The sequence below is a fragment of the Sebastes umbrosus genome, chromosome 8, assembly GCF_015220745.1.
Source record: "Sebastes umbrosus isolate fSebUmb1 chromosome 8, fSebUmb1.pri, whole genome shotgun sequence".
Lineage (NCBI taxonomy): Eukaryota > Metazoa > Chordata > Actinopteri > Perciformes > Sebastidae > Sebastes > Sebastes umbrosus.
In genome coordinates, this window is record NC_051276.1 from 8,313,133 (window position 1) to 8,334,304 (window position 21,172).

Sequence of the window (21,172 nt, forward strand, 5' to 3'; positions counted from 1 at the left end):
TTGGCAAATTAATTATTGAAAGCGTTGTATTACACTTGTTCAGTTGAATGATGGCTCCGGGGTAGAAGTAATGCCCTGTAGTGCTTTCCAGATGGCAGCAGAGAGAAGAGATGGTGGTAGAGGGGTGAGTTGCATCCTTCAGAATGCTGCTGGCTCTGCGGCAGCAGCGTGATCTCAAGATGTCTTCCAGTGAGGGCAGAGGAAGTGCAATTATTTTTCTGGGCTGTGTTTATGACTCTGGAGAGCTGTCTTCTGTCTGCTGCTGAACAGTTGGTATACCAAACCGTAATGTCAGTACACTGTGCAGTGGTAGAAGGGCACAATGCGCTTCACAAACAGGTTGGTTTTCATATAAATGTCCTTAGGACAGGCGCTGTTTAGCCTTTTACCAGGGCAGCGGAGTTGGTTGTCCACCTGACGTCTGGGATTTGTTTTCCTAGAAACTTGAAGTTGCAAAATCTCTCCACTTCTACTCCTGTGATGTTTAGAGGAGAGGGGTTCTCGTGGCGCCTCCTAAAATCTATGATTTTTTTACGTTCAGTAATAGTTTTCCGTACACCATCCTGCCAGTTTGCAGATTTCATATTTGTAGGCTATCTCGTCGCCATTCGAGATTAATCCCGCCACTGTTGTCATCTACAAATTTAATGTGTGTGGGGATGCAGTCATATAGACACATAGCTCAGGTCTATGTATAAGTCTGACATTTTTAATTAATTTAACCACGTGTGTCCCATTGAGGTCTATTGCAAGGGGAACTGACCAAGACGGCAGCTTAAAAACCTGCAGACATTCATAAAGCAAGATTACTAGTTAAACCAGGCTTACTTCAGTGACTTTATTTTAAAAAAAAATCTTATTTTCATTCTGTTATATGAAAGATGTTAAAATAAGCCTGACCCAGGGTTATTAAAGTAAACTAAAACTGAAGCAAAAATAAACCGTGGAAAATATTGTTAGTAAACAGAAGCTAAATAAAAACTATATCCTTTAAGACAAACTAAAACTACATTTCCTGGCTAAAAAAACGAATAACGATAAAATGAACGTAAATTCATTTCAGTTTTAGTTTTTATTAACTACTGAGAAAAGACAACTCTTGTGACCTTCCAGAAGATAACGCTATGCCACAATTGCATCACATCAGACAGCAGAGCGAAGATTAAACATTTAACAATATGGTCATTCCTACACAGTCTCCAACCATGCATTTTGTATGTATATGTAGCTACATACATCTGAGACATTATACCTGACCCTAACAAAAACAAAACTACTGTTCAACTAAGACTAAATATATAAAAACTAAACCTTTCTGAAAACCTGAAACTAAACTAAAACAAGCCAAAATTCTCTGAAAAATAACTAAAACTGAACTGAGATGAAATAAAAATGAAAATTCAAAACTACTATAACCTTGGTCTGACCTCAGTTTCCATGGACACTTACTCTAGACTAGCTTGGTCCCGGTAAGGCTAGTTTTCAAGCTTAGCTTCACCTCTGGCTGAACCAGGGTTACAATCAATCTGTCAGACTGAAATACAGTGTTTTCTCCTCAGTTCCCCCCCAAAGGTTCCTCTTTACTGTGAACAATTTGCAGTTCATATCAATGTCATCACATTTAGACGTTGTGGGCTGCACTTATTACATAATTAAACTGTCAACATGTATGCTTTTCAATGCATTGCATTATATTAAAGCTGATTATCTGGAAATGAAAAATACGAGAGGCAGACAGTCAGTCTGAAGATGTTTAAACGGTATGTCACCAGAGGGAGACTGTTATCGCACTTGTACAAACTAAGAAGCACAATACAACTGATGGAGGACTTTAGTTTCTGAAAAGTGCTAATTATCAACCTTTCTTGCAATAAAATAAATGACATGATGGGGTCCTATTCAATACTTCGAAGCTGTTAACTAGTATGTTACATTTTATACATCTACATGCTAATTTTCAGCTTCACTAATGAAGACTGTATGTTCACATTACTCACACAGGACTTGAATCCACTGTGTCTGTGTTCCAAAGTCAGTTGCTTAAGCACAAAAACACTACATACAATTCACACAACCACACACAAGTGGCAGAACACATCAGATCTTTATTGCAAAAGGAAACACTTCATTCAAAAATATACAATAATTTATCAAAACCCAATTTTGTCACCTTATTGCACACACATGGTTCATACAATCTGATTCAGTTTGAACCAGTTACACACTGCTGTGCTCAATCTAAAACACTTTTTTTTTATATTTCTAATGATATAATCTGGGTTTGATTCTTTTTTTTGAGATATTATTAGAGTAAAGTACGTGAATATATTGACCAAACACAACACACAAGACCAGCGGCACACTGATGAAAATATTTATTTCTCTCCCCATTGTAAAAACAGTCAATACATCCATGCATTTCCAAAGGTTGCAGAACAGAGCATATTCTATATAAGATAATAATTCATAAACACACCAAGACAAAAAAAAAAGAAAGCACCTGTTTTTATAGTGCTTATGCCTGATTGGTGAATTTACAATTAAACACCTAAGTGTCTGTACACCTGACGGACGTGTTTGATCAATTGGTTCATAGCAATGTATTTTTGAAAGGCAGACATATTATAGATTTCTGTGTCCAATGTGGAGAAGTGTGTGTAGTGTTTTGCAGATAGTGTGAGGCTGATAAATGTGCTTATATAGTTGTGCATATCAGGGCTGGAGTTTTACTCCTCAAGTGTCAGTTTCAATAATTGTGCTTTATGTGTCATTTTAGTGTGTTAGCAACTGAAAAACACTGTAATCTGATCTCATCAAGGTGAGTGTTCTTTATGAAACAGTTTAATCCTTAATCCAGTTTTGTTAGGCTCATTCAAGACAGACAAGTCCTTATTTGCTGTAAAGTTTTTACAAGGTTGTGATATAAAGTTAATATTGTATTTTTGAAAGTGGTATTCACATAGTGAATCGTTGCACAGAACTATGTCCCTATAGTACATTATATTGACCGTGCAATTTGGAAGTTAGTATACAGCTGTGTCCATGCATTGCATTTTGGGATGACAGTGTTCATCAACACCACACTTATTGGAACGTATTACTTACTTATTATACCTTAAACCACAGTTAATTCTGTATAGTACTTTCAGCGCAGAGAGAAAGAGAGGTAGGAGAAATACTGTTATTATAGCTTATTTTAAAGGTCCCATATCATGCACATTTTCAGGTTCATACTTGTATTTTGTGTTTCTACTAGAACATGTTTACATGCTGTAATGTTCAAAAAACCCTTTATTTTCCTCATTCTGTCAGCATGAATATACCTGTATTTACCCTCTGTCTGAAACGCTCCGTTTTAGTGCATTTTGACGGAATTGCAACAGAATTGCAAAAGAATTGCAAAAGAATTGCAACAGAATTGCGTTGCTAGGCAACAGCTTGGGTCCATGTGTACTTCCTGTCAGCTGATGACATTCACATACACTGCAACCAGGAATAAACTGGGACACATTTAGAAGGTTTACGTTTAAAATTGTGTCAAGGGTCTAAATATTGTATATTAAAAAATCCTGACAGCTTGTTTCAAATGCAGAGTTTCTGAATACGGGCTGTGTGTATTTCCCTGTGGATTGAGTGTTTCGATACTTCCGCAGTATTTATATAGGACTAAAGCCTGCTTTATAATAAAAAAACATGAAAATCTCACTTTTTATAATATGAGACCTTTAAGATATTATTCCAGCAGCTTAAAGTAACAGAATTCTAGAGAGACATTTCAGCAGCAAATCAAGCAAAAAATTGTCCTGTTGTAGCACCGCATATTGCCCATGCATTTGCTCTGAGCACATGCTCGTAAGTTAGAATCCAGATCAGCCTTCCTCGCAGGCAAGCCGCTTGTGGAATTGCCAGCAAACCTCTGTTTAGCGAGACCATTTCCTTGAACCGTTAAGGGTGTCCTGACTCTAGGTAAAGTTCACATCATCTTGGTGCCTGCTGAGAATAAAAGGGTGATGGTAACTGTTTGAACAAAATTTACTGTTTTCTGGTATCCCGTCAAGTGCGGACAGGGGAGTGTTGACATTTCCCAGGCACTTTCTACTGTGTGGTCATGTTTCCAACAGGGAGAGACACCTAACAAAGCCAGGCTGAAAAACATGCTCTTCAAACATTTCATCTCCTTGTTGACTCACGCATGCCTGCACGGTTCACTCTTTGCTCCTTTGGCACGGATGACTGCTCAAGTGTAGTCAAGAGCTGAAGAAGTGCTGGAAGCCACAGCTCTACAATCAAAAACAATGATGCTCTTTGTTCTGACTTTGGAGATTGTGGATTGCCCTGGAATAACATACTTTTTTTTTTTCTTTCTTTATACTTCCATGTCACATACTTCCATTTAGTTTATAAATGATTGGCACAGATAAGTCATGTGCTTCGGGAATAACAAAGTGACACCACAGAGGTCTTAACTGTTCTCTTACTGCTCTTACTTAAAGGTGCAATGTGTAAGATCTGGCGAGAAATTTAGTTTAAAGGTACCGTATTATAACAAAGCGCAATTTTCATGTTTTTTTATTATAAAGCAGGCTTAAGTCCTATATAAATACTGTGACAGTATCGAAACACTCAATCCACAGAGAAATACACGCAGCCCGTATTCAGAAACTCTGCATTTGAAACAAGCTGTCAGGATTTCTGCCCATTCGTGATGTCACAATTACACAATTTTAAACGTAAACATTCTAAATGTGTCCCAGTTTATTCCTGGTTGCAGTGTATGTGAATGACATCAGCTGACAGGAATTACACATGGACCCAAGCTGTTGCCTAGCAACGCAATTCTGTTGCAATTCCATCATGCTCTAAAATGAAGCATTTCAGACAGAGGGTAAATACAGGCATATTCAGGCTGACAGTATGAGGAAAATAAAGTTTTTTTTTAACATTACAGCATGTAAACATGTTCTAGTAGAAACACAAAATAAAAGCATGAACCTGAAAATGAGCATAATATGGGACCTTTAAAACATGCAACAAATTAACATTATCAACAGAATGTGAAGAGGTTTCAGTGTTGACGTTATGTCAAAGATGTCTATGTATTGTGTTGCAGAGATATCTACTGAAATGAGCATTCTACTTCAAGAACTACTGTGCGTCGAAAGGAGCCAGTTGAGGTGGTTCGGGCATCTAGCACGGATGCCTCCTGGGCGCCTCCCTTGGGAGGTGTTCCAGGCACGACCAGCTGGGAGGAGACCACGGGGAAGACCCAGGACTAGGTGGAGAGATTATATCTCTACTCTGGCCTGGGAACGCCTCGGGATCCCCCAGTCAGAGCTGGTTAATGTGGCCCGGGAAAGGGAAGTTTGGGGTCCCCTGCTGGAGCTGTTGCCCCCGCGACCCGATCCCGGATAAGCGGTTGAAGATGGATGGATGGATGGATGGATGGACACAGTAGTAGAGGTGAAATGCTGCCCCTTATTTGTTTGGAGCGCGTGGCTATGTCTACGATCTCAAAGATTGCTATTGTATAAAGTCCCTTGTTTCTGCCACGACCGTATCACCCCTAGCAGTGGCAGTAATGGATTTGAACCATCCTACACCTGGTCTGGGATTGGTGGTGTTTTTGTTTTTATTTGTGGACATGTTTATGTATGCATGAAACTGTAAATTGGCACTTATCATTGTTTTTAATGTGGTTAAATTGTTGTATGGCTGTGTCCCAAACAATCCAGTTATTGCTAAAACACAAGGTTATTTATCCAGCTAACAGTTAGCAATATTTAAAGCCACCACTGGAGACCACGAGGCAGCACAACACACGTTGTGTTTCTCAGTCTGTGTATGGTCATGTTAATATACTCTACTTCTGGACCAAATGGTGCCTTTTGCACTAAATTGCGATTATTGGATTATTGGATTTCCATATTCATCCTGCACCATTGTTTAGCCAATAGAGGGCAGCATAAACCAGCTAATTGTACATTAATCACCACTCCAGCATTCCACAGTATGAGGATGTGGAGAGGCCACGACCTTACTGTTTAACATTTCTTTATTACATAATATTGTTGTTGGAAAAGATTGTGGACAGTCGTTTCTTCATCATAGTCGGTCACCTGCACCTTCTAACAGAGGACAGGGATATCTAGCTGCAGCACACCAGTGCTAGCGTACACACAGTGTCCAAAATAGTTATTATTCTAAAGTTATTGAGTAAAAGTGAAAGATTTATAATGTTATGTTTCACTTAAGTCCAAATTCTAACCTTTGGCAGTTTGATAAATAGAGGCCCGGAGCTGCCAACATGCATATAGCCGTGTCCTCTCTACAGTAGTCCTCTTTACTCAAACTATACCTCTATGCACCTCCCTTATCTCTTTCTGACCCGTATCCTCCCCTCATTACCACCTGTTCATCATCAACGGTGGCAAATCTGTCATCAGGAAACTGCCCAAAACTGGTCGAGCTCTGCCAGCTCTATGAGACTTAACTTGACCAACACAGCCCACTCACGCTGCGTAGACACTGCTGACAAAGCTCTGCATGTGTCCATAGCAACCCTTAAAGAGATCAGTTGCATATGTAGGCCACACATTACATATGTGGTACAACCAAACCCTGCTTGTGCACAGGCTAATGGCTTGATATGCTCAAAATCTTCAGTCAGACAAAACCATTTTATGTAAGCAGTCCTGCATAGACGGAGACAAGCATGCAACTTCAAGAAGACAGGATGAATGTTTTGGAAAGCCTGCACAATATAACATTGGTCAACATGTTATCTGAAGCAATATGTATAGTAGGCTACATATAATATATAATATATAATATATAATATATAATATATAATATATAGGCCTAATAATGGTTTCAGCTCACTAGTTGTAGCGACTGCTTTCTTATGAGCGGCTATCACCAAACGCACTTTTGACAGGATGTTACGCTGCTTGTTTTTGCTTTACTCCGGGGTACAAATGATAAGAGTAAAGTTGATATAATTTGATGCAACCTGTTTTCCACTTATCTTCTTTGTTTGCACTTGTTAATGTAGTTCTAAATGGCCCGGGAATTATATGTTTTCTCGAGATAGATAACTTCTCGATCTGCAGCAGACTTTCCTTCATGGTCCAGTTTGTTTCCATTTTCTTGTATAAATACAGGAAATGGCTCAGACTGTCCCGGAAATGTGTTTATTTACAAACAGCTCTTTTATTTATTTATGAATGTGTTTTCTTGAGACACTTATGATTCACTTATGTAATGCTTAACCCGTGTGATGCAACTATTACCAGATTTGTATACTTTTCATTGATGGGTTTCATCAACAGACACTCTGGTTTGACAGGGTCCTAGAAATTGTATATAGCAGTTCATCAGTAATACTGATAGAATTCCACCTTTTGTATATTATATTATGGTTCAAGTCGAGAGCCACACTAGAAAAAAAGTACCATTAATTATTTATTGTTGTGCACTGCCATGTTACTATTGTAAAAGAAGAACACATGTAATAATAAAGGTCAAGGGTTGGAACCAAAATGATTTCACATGTAAGTAAATATCTAATATTATTGAGTTTGCTTGCCAATAATTCACATGTTAGTTAGTTAGTTAGTTAGTAACTCTATTGTCCATTTCGTGGAAAAACATTTTTTGGCTTCACCACACAAACATGAGGACAAACGGCAGGGACACAGTACCAACAAACAACATGATTTAAAATGCATAAATACAATACACGAGTAAAAATAACATGGGAGAAGGTCTAGATCAAGATATGCATTCAGTATTGTAATTGCATTTGGCAAGAAAGACTTGGCTCTGTTTGCATATCCAGCTGACTACCTGTTCTTTGACTTGAAGACTCAGTGATGCTAGCAATTAAGTAACTGGAAGTGTATTAAATGAACACAATTAGACCAAATTACATTATGTCCAAAGAGCTTTCTAGGAAATTCCTAACAAATGATGGACCAGTGATATATTGTGTTGCCACTCTCTGTTATATAACACTGATGTTTATAAGGTTACAGGAAAGGCTGCCTATTCTGGTGTTGATGACATAACTGGTTATTTACTCAGTACTACATGTCATTTCTATCATTACTTGGACTGTTATGGACGTAGCAGAAGTCCAGTGTTTCCAAAACACAAAGACTCTTAAAATGATGGCTTTTAACAGTTTTTAAGCTATCCAGTTAGTCACTGCAACCACCAGTCAGCTGAGTCTGGTTCAGAATTAGGGCAGAGCTCAAACCTGGCAACCCAACTATGAGGACAGGTCTTTATATGCTTAGGTGTTGCAAGTGAGTGAAAAACAGTCTCTGGCCCAAGAAGAGTTATTTTCTCCCTTGTGAAAATTATTAAACGTCAGGCTCATGAGCCACTTCCGGTCATGAACCTCTTTGTGTAAAGGTGTTTGCAACTTAACATGTTTGTTACACCTCTGAATCACTTTATGTAGTCTGACATGACCTGTAACGCTTCACATCGGCTAAAGTCTGAACTGAATGCTCTCAGAGAGAATGACTATTATGTCTTGTTCCGCTTTCTTGGGGGTCACAAGCATGCGTAATAAATGTATCAATTCATTTTCATCTTTTATGCACTATAAAAAAATAAATTAGTTTAATAAACAAGGAAACACTGTGAATGTGCCCATTTGGGGAGCTTTGGTGAAATGATTCTTCTCATGTCAGATCAGTCTGTAAAAATGATTGTTTCCTCTCGTTGTGCGGGGAAAAACAGGTATAAGACAAAAACTTCATAAATGAATGAACTTCCAGTACATTCAGGTTTTGAGCAAATAGATAATACATATTAGTCCTTGTTATTCTATGTTTGTCCCCTGTTGGACATTATACAATAGACAGCGGAATTATCTGATAAATAATAAAATGATGAGTAAAAATGTATAAAAATGTCTAACAGAACATCCAGTTCTCCGGGGAACAATTGAAACCCCCGGATTCCACATAGGCTGAACAACTCTAATCTGTAAAGTGTGGCAGTTCTCTTTCATATGACAGAAACCAGAGTTTCTATATAACTATCACTACACTACACTACTATCACACTACCTGTAAGCCAAAATATGAGACACCCTTCTCCATTGGTTTCAATCCTATCGCCAGACAGAACATTAATATTGGATTGGTCTACAAGGCGCTGGATTAGAGTCAATGCTAAATTCTTCTTGACCTTTCAGTGCCTAACATTTTTTCTACAATATCTGCATGAAAACTACGGGATGGTTAAAATAATGATAATAATAATGTGTTTTTTAAAATACTTTTATTGCAATACATTCATGAATCAGTACAACCACAAAAAAGTTTGTATTTTATACACCCAGTGTTGCAAACAGAAAAAGAGAACAAGAAAGAAAAGAGAAAAAAACAAATTAATATGGTTAAAGTATGTTTAGGGTTAGCCAACTAAAACACTTAAGGTCAGGGAAAGGTTGTGGTTATGGTTAAAAAACAGTTATTGCTGGTGTGTAACAGAAAGTAAACTCCACCAGCTTGCATTACAAGCACTACATGCTCATCTTTGAGGCCACGACCTCCACACCACAACACTACTTTCAATACAGGAACTAGGAGTCTCAGACCAGAAGTCTCAAAATCTGCCGGCCATCTCGTATAGCATGCTGGTATGATTTATCCACCGCCCACCTGTGGGCTCAGCATGCTTTGGCTCAGTGCTGCTGCAGCCAATAGTGAATGACAAGCCATGAAAGGTAATTTGACAAAGGAATGTAATCTTGTTAAGGAGAATGGCATGTCAAGTACCAGAGTGGTTTAAATTCTTTAGGTTTGGGTGAGCATCTGTATCACAATGGACTGAGACAGCCGAGCTCTCATCTGTGTTTCATAAATCTACTGAGAAGTATTCACCCCTGTGGTTTCAAAGGTCTACGTTTGATAAACGTCTGCTTATGTTTTTGGGTTCTGCAGACAATTTAGATGTAAATCGAAATGTGTTAATAGCATATTGTAAGTGTATTTTCTTTGGAATTCCCTTCGTAAATATATTCCTTTCTTTTATAAATAGGCAGATTGAACTATTTGATCAATAATGTAGCTGAAAAGCTCCATTTTGAATACACTAAGGAAACTAAATGGAAAGGACAGATCAAGAGAAAGCAGTACATTCTATTGATCATAAAACCATTGTCAGATTGCAGATAAGGACATAATACATCCATGCAGGAAACACATTAAGACATAAGAAGACATGTTGTAGCATCAGGTTGGAATGCATGTCTAAAGGGGGGCAGTTGAACTGTTAATGAGAAACCATGTTGATTTATAGCAGCTGTTACTGCTTTTAGTTATAGCAGCTCCAATCACCCTTACAAGAAGTGAGATGGGCAAACAAAGGCATGGTCAAACTTTTTTCTTTGCGAGCACAGCTAATTGACATTCCTGTTGTCAAAGTAACAAGTCGAGAGGAAACTGCTAAGCTAGTAAGCATAATACACAGTTTCCTTGGTAACCGTTGGTGTGGAGGCAGCTGTAGGCAATTCTCGACAATGGCCATGTGACAACTCTCTTCAAACTGGTTATGAGTAGGCTATTTTTACCACTTAGACTGAGTAGCTCCACAAGTATGATCTGCTCATAACTGCAAACCAATGTCAGAAGTATTTTTGGAATTTTCTTCAGTGTTTATACACCTGCTGCTGAGATAACAGTACTTCCAAAAGCAGGTAGTAATATGACTAAAATGACAAGTATAGACTCCCAAACCTGAAATCAGACAGATGTCAGTCTTTGCCGCCTCTTATGAGCTGAGAGAGCTTGCATGTGTGTGTGTGTGTGTGTAAGAGAGAGAGAGTGAGAGAGATGTTTTCAAAAAAAAAAAAAAACATAAAATTGTATTGTATTGTATTGTATAGGAAATCAAAGAATGGACTGAATCAGTATAATATAAAACCTGCATATTTAATTATATGTTACACATGATTTTACACATCTAAATTCAGACATTATCAAAAATCGGAGCGATAGGTTGTTCTCTGAGCTCCACCCCGCAAGATTGTTAATTTCCTCGCCATATGAAGTCTCATCGTTGTTTCTAATTAGAGTCGATGATGGTGGTGTCATTCGCAAACTTCACAACTAGTTCTCTCCATATTGACTTGATATTTAGGTTTAGGGATTAGATAAAAACATAGTATTAGAATCATTGTTTTGTAAGATAAAAATAGAAATGACATAACATGTGTCAAACTAGCAGTCAGGCTATAGTTCACATGAGGTGAAATAATAGCTGGGGATATGGGACGGTTGCACCTGAACCAAGTAATTTCATATATAGTTTAAAAACCTAACGGCCTAAATAAACTAAATTACATACTAAGTTAATGATAATCAGTGTGCTCGGGTCGGGTTGGTGATGGTTGATTGTACAGCATATACAGCACTTCTTGTTGGCTGGCTAACTTCCAGTTTAGCCCTATGCTGAACCGGTAAATCAATTCAATCCTGCAGGTTTTCTAGACTTTCCAAATGTTATCGGATCGAAACGAGTCATTTTGCGGGGGGGTCGTGATGCTCAAAACAATTTATTCACCGATTTACAGCCGCAAGGGTAGTGACGGAGGAGGGACCGGCAGAGCCTACGATGTAAGCACAGGTTAACTAACTTGGCTGTGATTGGTTAGTGAGCCTAGTCCCAGAGCACACACGCAGCACGTTCTCATGCGCACCCCGAATGACAGACACACAGAAGAGGGCCGGTAGAGAGACAGACCGGGCCGGACGGCTGGTAAAAACTTTTTGGACAGTCCGGTGGCCCACCGATTTGGCAGCCCATGCCAGATGGCTGGTGCACCACTAGGCTGTACAGATGGAAGTGACCTTTACACTTAAAGAAACTGTTTGTAAGAATCAGAAATTGGTTGTAACAGCGACACGGGGTACGGTTAAGTCAACGAAAGTCAGTGTCTTGTTGCTCGCGCTCGCCCCTATGCTACGTGAATGTGAGCGAGCATCCGTCAAAACAGTTAGGCGACACACATCAGTTAAAACCACAATATCGCTTTATATTTCAGCTGCTTGGCAGTAATGTTAGCTGACCAGACGAAGGTCTCTCCATGAATCACTGCTGATCCTAGTGTTGGCTTTTCCTGCTTCAGCCTCCCGACCGCGGCCGGAGGAAACAGGGAAGACACCGGCACCCGGTCGGAGACGATAATGTAACTCGTTGCGGAGCCCGTCACTTCACAAGACACGGGAAACCTCTGTTGGTCTGGAGGAGCTGCAGCATTTATTTCTGCACAAACGTCCACTGTACATTCACTAGATATACTCAGAGCTAAACTAACTCTCCTGCAGTGTGGAGTGTGCGCGCATGCACGTGAGGTGGAGCGAGCTGAGTGAAGGCAAGCAGGCAGAGGAGCAGAGGAGCAGAGACTCCGGCCCTGGAGACCAAAGCTACAGTCTCCCCCGCGTCCTCCGACAGTATTTTATAAAACCACTTATAAATACGTTGTTCAAGGATTTGACACATTGAAGTTTATAATATAGCAAATTGGCTATTCCAGTGTAAAGATTTTTTGATTTATTGGGAAAATCACAAAAACAGTGTTACAACTGTCCCTAGTCTCCCCTAATACGTGCTTCGGTAATAAAGACAAAAAAATAACAAATAAAAACAGACAAGGAGCAAACTTTGAGGGAGCTACTGCCCGCTGCATCGGCACGCACCGCCATCTTCACATCTTTGGTACTATTGTATCTGTACAGAGACCAAAACTGAAACCTGTGCTCACTGAATGTATCTGACAACCTGCACTATAGATGGAGACTGTATAGTGGGCAGATGGTTAATCAGTTGTTTGTATCACAGATTATACTGCACATGTCTTTGTAACTGATTAAAAAAGCGTGGAAAGTGTGTGTGAAAGGCTGATTACACTATGTTTAAGAACCAAGTCATGACCGTGGTCTACTAATCTGTTATTCACTTAAAGGACTTTGAGTCAATGTAGTCTTTTCTGCTGCATAGTGTGACAAAGATCTTAGTAAATGTTCCAGGATGCAGCCTTTTTGTAAAGTCCTAAAACTTTATTATCTTTAATGTTGTCATAGAATATAAACAGCTAAATTCCTGCAGTGTACCTTAGAAACAGTCCTTTGAAATCCCAGGATTTTACCGGTTGTTTTGCAAAAGACAAATTATTTTAAAATGAAGTAAAGAGGTATAATTGATTTAACTCCAAAAAAACACCATGGTATGCAGGAGAAAAGTAAAACAACCATAAGGCATGTACGGTACTAATGAGACAGGAAGTATAAAGTAAAGAAGGAAGGAAGCCATTTCTTCCAAAGCTGAGAGGGGATGCATTCCATTGCAAATTGTCAACTTGGCCATGTATAGTGTGAGAATTCTATCTGATAAAAGGTTTTTGACGTCATCCAAGTCAGCAGATGATGGCCAGATGGATAATGTCCAAATCAACATCCCAGACTTTCTGATAGAGTAATAGGGAAATGGCCAAAATGAACTTTCTTTGTTGAGGCTAACGCTGAGTGGCTCCTTCTGTGATGTTTACAGCATTGATACCAATCAAAACCTCAGGCATCACTCCAAACATCCCGCCTGGATGCCACTGTTTTACAGCCTCACATGCAACTGCATAATGTCAACACTGAGTTTTATCTTTCCCTGCAAAATCTAAACACCATGTGCACTCAGCAAATGAATGACCAACACTGCTCACAGAGGAATGTTAGATTAACCGTAAATCACCATGAATTCACTTTGATGTAGTGAGTGCTATGTGATCTGGTCGTAGCGTGATACCTGAGGCTGGCCGCAGTCCTAGTTGATCCAGTAATGTTACATTCTTGAAGCCTGGGGAGTATAAAAATATGCAACTGGCTATTAAAGTGGCAGTAGGCAGTGCATTTTTGGCATCATTGGGCAAACCTTTCGGCATATTGTAATTCAAGTGTTCTGAGAGATAACTAGACTTCTGCACCTCCTCATGGCTCTGTTTTCAGGCTTTAAAAAATCTTTGACCAATCACGGGTCATTTCAGAGAGAGAGCGTTCCTATTGGCTGTGCTCCGGTCATGTGACCAGAACTTGGCGTTCCTTCAACAGATTTTACAATGGCGGCATCACAAACTTTCTCATTTTTACAGCTAAACCGTGCACTACAAGATTATTCTGAAAACATTTGAGGCGAGAAAAAGGCTAATGCCTTCATCAAATATGAATCAATATTATGTTACGTTAATACGTAACATAATATTGATTCATATTTGATCAGCGCTGCCTAGTTTGACCGTTTGGTTGGAGTTCACGAGTGATTGACAGCCGGCTCTCATAGACAGCAGACCTCAGATCAGCTTTTACAGCTTGTTTTCCTCCGGTCTGTGAAATCATGCAGATGCCGTTAGGAGTACCGGTTCCAGGTTTCCAGGTTACCTGTTTCATGTACTACTGTCACGATATAGCGACCGTTTTATAAAAATAACTTTTTTGAATCATATTTGCTCCAATCTCGCCTACTTCAGCTTTAATCTCTTGAATAACTGTGCAATAACACAGCAATACTGTAAAAAAACAATATGGATGTCTGCTGTTTGAACAGGTGGTCGAGCGCTCACACCAAAACAATGCACACATCACAGACTCACATCATGAATGAGATTCACATTATCCCACCTCTATTTTTAGACGTTTCACAGTTCACCTATATAGCTTCTTCTGCTACGATAACACTACTGATTAATGTGAACTTGTGTGAGTAAATCTCTCCTGGGAGCATGATTCCACTCCAGGTGACCCCTTCCAAGTGGTTGTAAATGGTTTTGTTAGAGAACCAATAGCTGTGGTTACGTTGTAAGCAGATGTGCAGATGTTTAGCAGATTTCACTGCTTTTATGAAGATTGCTACATTTGAACATTAAGGACCCTTTCTCAAACTGCTCTCCCTCACTGGCACTTAACTACGGAGTATCTCTCCACATGAAACTACCGTCACAGCTGTGGATTGTTAAGGGGTGGGTATAAATAAACAAGTAAATTGTGGGATACACTCACCGCTCTCAGGAAACATCCATTACCACGGATACTGATAGACGCCTTGCTTCTGTTCCTGTCAGCTCCTGAGCCCAGCTGTTGTGTAATATGTTGTTTTTGCTGTTTCCCTGCAAATGAAGAATGTCTCTAAAACACTGAAGGTATGTTGTAAACTTTTTAAATGCATGCATGCATAATAACCTTGACCCTTGTTTGAAAAACTACAAAACTGATGGTTGCACGTAAATTAGGGAGGCAACAAGCTGGATCAGTGCAGAAATGGTTTACATTGGGATGATGGTTTAATGTGAATGAATGCAAACTAAACATAGACAGGAGAATAGGAGAAGCCTAGAGCAATAGAGGAAGGAATATTTTAATTTTCTGTAGTTTTATAAAAGACAAGAAAGGTGAGAAGGATAAGGAGAGAATTAAAAAAAAATAAACCTGCTGTAATTCAGCAGCACAGGTTGCCCAGGGACGTGCAGGAAGTCCTTGAATTTTTATGTACTTCACTACTTTCCTTGTAAAGGAGATGTTCAGCAATTTAATATATTCTTGTAAATATCTCCTTACTTACGCACCCTCACTCTTCTTTTCTGTTCTCCCCCATACTGTTTTTGTTAGTTCCCCTCGTTTCCCCTCCTCTGACTCACTTTATTGCTCCACTTTCCTCCCCAACAAGGATTTACAGGATTATTCTGCACCCACAGCCTCAATGTGGCAAAACCAAGCCTCTATGGAACAGCTTTGGGTTGTGAGGTGATTTTGGCATAGTGGCCACACTCTGTATAGCAGCATCATGTGACAGGACAAAAAAAGCCTTTTACCCATACACAATCATTAGAAAACGAGCAACTGACAGTTCATACTTTTTTTCCCGAACATCGCAAATACAGCGACATGATTGTCAAATGACAATTTGATTTGATTTGGTCCAATAAAAGGAGGTCAACCGGAGTAATGTGAATGCTCTCAGTCGGCTTGGCCGGAGAATGACCAGTACACAAGCTCTATGGGTAAAAAATGTTGAAGCCTAAAATTTTCCGTGCATCTGCCTAGTTAACAACTGTTGTAGGAATGAATGGGGCACCATCTTGGAACGCGCTATTCAGTTCCTCTTAGTACATCAGTGGGCAAAACCTACACAGGAACAGGAAACAGGATTTTGTGATCATTTGGGTTGGTTTTGTGTGATTCTATTTGTTTGTTTTTTTATTGGTTGCTGTTTGGCATCCTCTTAGTGCCAAACATGCATCCCCCACTAAAAACCACTGATCCACACCAGAAAAGAGCAGCAGGATGCGGGAGGGTGCACACAGAGCTGACAAGAGCAGAGCAACAGATGGGAAGTCCGGGAGGAGGGAACCCAGGAGACAGCGTCTAACAGGTGACTGACACACTGACAAAGGCACTAGCCCAAGGGGCTGAAAGGCAAGTGCTACCTAACATACCATATTGACTAGAAATGCTGCACTTCTGTCTTCTCTCCCTTTCTCTTTGTTCCAGAGATGGCGTAGGAGAAGGCATCGACAGCAGCCGCCAATCCTTAGCTCAGCTGGAGTGGCATTGGGGATCCACCCCCACAAGGAAACAAAGACAGAAGAAGATCACTTCACTTTAGAAGGGAGATCTATCAAAAATACACATCCATAAACAAACTAAAATATAAATCCAACACATAGATAACCCCAGCGTTTCATCATCGTGTCCGGTTAACTGTTTCATCTCATAATAAAATTGTATTATTGTTCCATAAAGGTGCTTGAGGGGTTTTGAATATGTGTATTATCCTTTAATTTCTGTGCCAAGGGCTCTAAAGCATTCACAAATAATCCCAGGCTTAAAGTGGCAGTAGGCAGTATATTTTTGGCATCATTGGGCAAAAATTCCATAATAACCTTTCAGCATATTGTAATTCAAGTGTTCTGAGAGATAACTAGACCTCTGCACCTCCTCATGGCTCTGTTTTCAGACCTTGGAATATCTAGCCTGTGACGGGAGACTTTGACCAATCACAGGTCATTTCATTGAGAGAGCGTTTCTATTGGCTGTGCTCCGGTCATGTGACCGGTACTTGGCGTTCCTTCACCAGATTTCACAATGGCGGCGGCATCACAAACTTTCTCATTTTACAGCTAAACCGTGCACCACAAGATGATTCTGAAAACATTTGAGGCGAGAAATAGTGATTAACGTAACATAATATTGATTCATATTTGATCAGCGCGGCCTAGTTTGACCGTTTGGTCGGAGTTCATGAGGGATTGACAGCCGGCTCTCATAGACGGCAGCTGGACAGCAGACCTCAGATCAGCTCTTACTGCTTGTTTTCCTCCGGTCTGTGAAATCTTGTAGATGCCGTTAGGAGCACCGGAGGACACAGAGGCACATGATTTTTTTCAGGTTACCTGTCTCATGTACTACTGTCACGATATAGCGACGTTTTATAAAAATAACTTTTTCTAATCATATTTGCTCCAATCTCGCCTACTTCAGCTTTAAAGGGCAGCCTTGTTTTGTAGATCTGTGCAACTGGAATTAATCAGATATGAGGCCATGTTAAAACACAACTATAACAGGTGTCATATAAAGTTGTAATCCATGTAACATTTTTTTGTTGTGTTTTGAAGAGGTAACTCAATTCCACACAATCAAATGCTTTGGCAGCATGTAATGACAAAGCGATTGTTGCAAAAACAGAGTCATGTACAAAGTATTGTAAATTTACCTGTCTTCTAATAGTATCGACTATTTGGGATGAAGCCAGACGGTCCATGAAGATTATGCTTCCAATGACCAATGACAAACGGTTTGCGAGAAAACTTTGCTAGAATCTTTTGGTCATACTTAAAGGCAGGGTTGACGATGTTCTCCAGTATACACTATTTGTTATATTGGTTGAAATGGTCTTTACACCCCGACAGCGATCCATTACTGATGAGCTCTGAAAAAGGACCGGGAAAGAGCCGTCATCTGTAGCTGCTGTAATCCTGTAAAGATGTCTACCAATCACTGCCTCGTGGTCCGCTTGGAAAGAACCAATCAGATGCCTCCCTGCCTCCCTGCTCATACTCTACCCTTGGCGTGATCATTCACAGTGAATGAGAGATATAACCACAGTGTGCCTGGAATGTGATAGGGAGCCAGATACAAATGCATCATTATATACCTCAAGCAATAAAAGACAAATAATATCTTCAACAGTTCTAATTGGAAGGCCATCTAACCTGAGGCATACGTTTATTCACCTGAGGAATTTCAGCGTAGTTTAAAGAGGACTGCATACCGGCACTCAAGAGTGCCTTGTGCGGCGGTATTGAACGCTGACGGCCATGACAAAGCATCAGTATTTGATGCAAAGCATCAGTATTTGATGCCCTAGAAATGCGAATGGGCTGGCTGAGCACTCAACCCTGGGGGGCTCCGATGTTCAACACTTGAGTGGAGGAGGTGTGACCTGTGTGTCTGTTTGTGAGGAAGTCCAATATCTAGTTGCAGAGTATAGCTCAGAGTACTACGTTTGTCAGCTTGTAAGTCTATCCGTTTCATGGGGCTGATTGTGTTAAATACTGGGCTAAAATCACTAAACAGCATTCTGATGTAGGTGTTGTTATTTCAACATGTGTGAGGGCTGAGTGGAGATGGTATCCTGTGTGGATCTGTTGGCTCTGAATGCAAACTGGTGAAGATTCAGGCTGGCTTGGATGTTGCTTTTGATGGGCTGGAGCACTTTATCAGAAAGCAGTTCATCAGAATGGTGGTGAGTAGTTGTTGTTTAGACTAGACACTGCAGACGTTTTAGGGACAGGGACGATGGTGGCTGTCTTGATGCAGGTGGGAACACTCTCCTATGACAGTGATCTGTAGAAAATGTCAGGAATGGCAAAGTCTAGCTTGGCATGTGTTCGTAGAACACGACTAGGGATGTTATCAGGCCCAGCAGCTTTACTCACATTCACTCTCAGCAGGGTTCCTCTCACAGCTGCTGTGAATACTGAGAGTGGTACTCTGGAGGCGGGGGAGGCTTGACAGCTCCGTCTTCGTTGAAGAGATCAATGTGAGCACAGAAGATGACGAGCTCATCTGGCAATGTGGTCTCATACATGATGGAGGCGCGCCTGCTTTTCTTGCCTTTTTCCACAATGACAACAAGATGATAACTAAATAAAATAAACATTTGTAAAAAAAATAAAGAAATAAGATAAAGTGTGGTATGTGATAACATTTTGTTTTAGAAAATAAAGAATAATGTTAAATGTGGACAAATGACTAATCTAACTGTCTAACTATAAAGCAAGGAATCTGTCTGTCTGTCTGTCTTCCTCTGTGTTTTTCACATATCTCGAGAACCGTTCATCCGATCCCATTGACTTCACACTTTGGCGGGTGTATTGCTGGGGACTCAAGGGCGTGCACTGTCGAATTTGGTGCAATTTGGACACGTAACGCGTTTAATATTATAAAACTGAATAAACAAGCACACAGCGCTCGGTGTAGCTATGGGGGGGCTTCAAGGCTCTGCAGACTGAGACGAGCATGTCGTCAACAGCACATTCATGCATGCTCCGAGCGGGTGCATGCATGCATGCACACCCCTGCAATTTTATCATCACAGTTTTTGACGTATACTATGAATTCTTTTTGACATACCAAAATTTTCGACACACTATACTATGGCTTTTATCAACATACTATACTATGGCTTTTTTCGACATACTACAAGATTACTTTTTCAACATACTATATCATGACTTATTTTCATGAAATTTTTTGACACTATACGTTTTTTTTTTCATCAGTTTTCCACATACCACACTATGTATTTTTTCAGCATACTGTACTTTGACTTTTTTTGACATACTATAAGTCGACTTTTTTCGACATACTATACTATGGCTTTTTTTCATCACAGTTTTTGACATATTATACTATGACCTTTTCTCGACATTCTATACAATGACTTTTTTTTAACATACTATAAGATTACTTTTTTCGACATATTACACAATGACTTTTTTCATGAAAATATTTTGACATACTATACTATGGCTTTTTTTTTTTTCATGAAATTGTCGACATATTTTACTATAACCACGTTTTCATGACAGTTTTCAACATACTATACTATGACTTTTTTCATGAAATTTTTCGACATACCATACTATGACCTTTTTTCATGAAAATCTTTGACATATTATACTATTGCCTCGTTTTCATGAAAATTTTCGACATATTATAGTATGGTTGTTTTTCATGAAAATCTTCAACACACTATACTATGGCTTTTTTCATCACATGCAATTGCATTACATGCAACCCTGACTCAGACATGGTGTGATGTCATAGTGTGAAGTGGTAGTTTCCCCTGAGCAGTAAGCTCACCAAGATAGCGACTTGCCCTTGGTGTCAGAGGTTGTGAGTGCGAGACCTGATTGAGGCAAAAAGAACATGCTAATGCGTTAAAGGATTAATGACGATGGATCATTCTGTACTTCTCATTTGTCTTCCTCCTCCTCTAATTGCCCGGCCCCAACCCACAGCTGCACAGCGGCTATAATCTTTCTTTTGATATATTGACTGCTATACAAATGAAATATTAAGGAAATATCACTGCTTCCAAAATTCATTTTTAAAGCTTGACAGAGAGTAGCAGAGTATGTAATGATTGGAAATTTAAAATTTAAACGGTCTTCAGTTTTTGTAGGATAAAACAAACCCTAATGATTAAAATATAGATTCTAATTAAACCAAAAAACTATAATAAAAACAAAATCCATTGCCGAAATTTGACACTGGCTATTATACAAATCAAACAGACTCTACACTAATATTATAGCTGGCGAAAGTTGGGCAAGAGTGGGTGAAATTTAAGATATGATGGAGAAATCATGATATGAAGAAACCAAATAGGATGGAGTTTAATAAAATATTACACTATAAATTCAATATTGAGACATATTTTAAAATATTGATGTTAAATAACATGTAATAATTTAAATACATTAAGGTCACCGTGAAGTCACTATTCCCTACCAGATACCAGAGTTATCATAGAAATATTATACAGAACTTTAAATAAAGCAAGTTAATGTGGTGCTCCAGAATAAAACTGTTTTTGAAACCGAATA

The 21,172-nt window shown here is 39.5% G+C and overlaps 1 long non-coding RNA gene across 1 annotated transcript; it reads left to right on the plus strand.

The window, feature by feature from the left end:
* Positions 1-14,513: 14,513 nt before the first annotated feature.
* LOC119492307 lies at positions 14,514-16,832 on the plus strand. Its single transcript, XR_005207752.1, has 3 exons — positions 14,514-15,202; positions 16,286-16,431; positions 16,551-16,832. It is a non-coding gene; the product is annotated as an uncharacterized LOC119492307 (long non-coding RNA).
* The last annotated feature ends 4,340 nt before the right edge of the window (positions 16,833-21,172 follow it).